Source organism: Schistocerca serialis, unplaced genomic scaffold (assembly GCF_023864345.2).
Source record: "Schistocerca serialis cubense isolate TAMUIC-IGC-003099 unplaced genomic scaffold, iqSchSeri2.2 HiC_scaffold_255, whole genome shotgun sequence".
In the NCBI taxonomy this organism is placed as follows: domain Eukaryota; kingdom Metazoa; phylum Arthropoda; class Insecta; order Orthoptera; family Acrididae; genus Schistocerca; species Schistocerca serialis.
In genome coordinates this window covers 72,501-75,000 of record NW_026047822.1, presented here as the reverse complement: position 1 = coordinate 75,000, position 2,500 = coordinate 72,501, and the positions used below count along the sequence as shown (strand labels likewise).

At 56.0% G+C, this 2,500-nt stretch overlaps 1 non-coding gene across 1 annotated transcript in view; it reads left to right on the top strand.

Moving 5' to 3' along the window:
• Positions 1-2,460: 2,460 nt before the first annotated feature.
• LOC126444363 (small subunit ribosomal RNA) overlaps positions 2,461-2,500 on the top strand; it is a 1,909-nt gene continuing 1,869 nt past the window's right edge. Inside the window, exon 1 of the ribosomal RNA XR_007582536.1 lies at positions 2,461-2,500. This exon is cut by the window's right edge and continues 1,869 nt beyond it. This is a non-coding gene — a ribosomal RNA (small subunit ribosomal RNA).

Genomic DNA, 2,500 nt, shown 5'->3' with positions numbered 1-2,500 from the left:
CCATGTTGTGCCTTAACGTAACCCAATTTGTGCCTTAACGTAACCCAATTTGTGCCTTAACGTAACCCAATTTGTGCCTTAACGTAACCCAATTTGTGCCTTAACGTAACCCAATTTGTGCCTTAACGTAACCCAATTTGTGCCTTAACGTAACCCAATTTGTGCCTTAACGTAACCCAATTTGTGCCTTAACGTAACCCAATTTGTGCCTTAACGTAACCCAATTTGTGCCTTAACGTAACCCATGTTGTGCCTTAACGTAACCCATGTTGTGCCTTAACGTAACCCATGTTGTGCCTTAACGTAACCCATGTTGTGCCTTAACGTAACCTAATTTGTGCCTTAACGTAACCTAATTTGTGCCTTAACGTAACCTAATTTGTGCCTTAACGTAACCTAATTTGTGCCTTAACATAACCTAATTTGTGCCTTAACGTAACCCATGTTGTGCCTTAACGTAACCCATGTTGTGCCTTAACGTAACCCATGTTGTGCCTTAACGTAACCCATGTTGTGCCTTAACATAACCTAATTTGCGCTTTAACGTAACCCATGTTGTGCCTTAACCTAACCTATATTGCGCCTCAACCTAACCTATATTGCGCCTCAACATAACCTATATTGCGCCTTAACCTGACGCACGTTGTCGCTGAATCTGCTCTGTAATTGTTATGCAACTCGTTAAATTAGTGTAGTGTTGCCTAACCGCAACCCTCGCAATATAGTTCGCTATTCGCACTGCCCGGTCCCCTGTGTATCGCGTCATGTTAAACACCTTGCAGGTGTTGCTGACTTTCCACATGCTCCTGCTATACACTCTAATGTGGATAGCAGCAGGACGTACATGCCCCCCCCCCCTTCCCCCCTGCCTTCGCAAGCTGGTCGTTGAGAAGTTTGCATGTTCAATGCCCTTCGCATGCCGACGTACTCAGCCTACGTTGTGGTACGGCCTGTCACCTGTCCGCCGATGTACGCAAAACCCACAAACTGTACTGCACATTGGTCCGTATGTACTGAATGATACATCGTGGCACATGTGTGACCGTACGACGACTGCGCCTAGCAACGGCAGACCATACAGTCCAAATATTGTGCACGCAGCTACGTGTCGTCTCCCTATAAGAGCTGGATTGCAGTGTGGTACGCCATTCAGACGTGTGGGAGGAACGGACGCCCTGGATGGCGATCAGCATGAGCAGTCTGTTGATGTGGTGGAGCGTGTATTCGGACGTAGTCGTCTCTTCTCACACACCGTGATAGCATGTTGCACCGCGTTCCACATCTGCGACATCCTGCAGAGGCCGGCTGACAGTCGTTCGCGCAATGGACACCGCATACGTACGGGGGCTACCTTCCACGTGTTCTCGAGGCGTGCACATGTTGTTGCGTCTATGTGGGCAGACGTAGTGTGTTGTGACACCTGACACAGGCATGCAATACTCGTTGCAAATGGCGATGGACGTCTACGTTTGCTGGTGACGTTACGCAAATGAACAACAGGTAACCCGTTGTGGTGCGGTTGTTCTCGCTAGAGGTGAATCAGTGTTGGCGACGATCGGTCGAGCTATTAACCGGTTGTTTCAGGGATACCCACCATGCCCACGAACGTGAAAGGGGACCCACCATGCCCACGAACGTGAAAGGGGATCTGGGTGTGAGGCGATACGCGGCGGTGGCTGGGTGGGACCGTCCCCGGCCGGTGAGGGGGGGCCGCCCGGCGTGCTGGCAGCGCGGTGCGTGGGCGCACGCGCTACAGCCGGCTGGTGGGGGCGGCCAGTGGCAGGCGCGCCGGCCGACGGACGCGGCAGGCGGCGCAGCTGCGCGCCGGCGCCCCCTGCTCGCGGCGCCTTGCGGCCAAAGTAGGTCCTCGCGGGCCCGGTGCGAAGCGCGGTGGCCATCTGCAGTGTGCTGGTCCGATTGAGGACTGTGTGCGCTGAGGATGCGCCGCCGCTCGGCGCTCGGCGCCGCGACGCCGTCTGCTGCTCGGTCGCCCCAGCGGTTCTCGCAGGTGGTTTGTATCGCAGCTGTGCGGACGTGTTGGCGCGTGCGCTGTGCTGGGAGAGTTCGCTTCGGCACCCAAGTGGGGCTTTTGTCCTTCTGTGGCGCTGGCGTTGGAGCTGCCGGTCACCGTAGGTGGCGCGTGTTGTCTCCCGCCGGCAATGCCACGACAGCACGCTCCCGGGCCTCTGTCGGCAGCGGCAAGCTCAGTTGGGAGCACGGGTGGTCGCACCTAAAGCGTCTACTCGCCTAACTCCGGGCGATTGCGCCTCTCTCGAACCCGACCAAGTACTTAGGACGGCGCTGCGCGCCGCCGGGACCTGAGAGGGTTTCGAGGTGTGTTGTGCAGGGGAGCTCAGCCTCCTCCTGTTTGCAGAATAATTGAGCGGACGCTTGCGTGTTCGCGCGGGCCCCCGGGACACACTCCCGGGCGGCCGGCTGCTCAGCTCTAGTTGACGCAGCTCCCTGGTTGATCCTGCCAGTAGTCATATGCTTGTCTCAA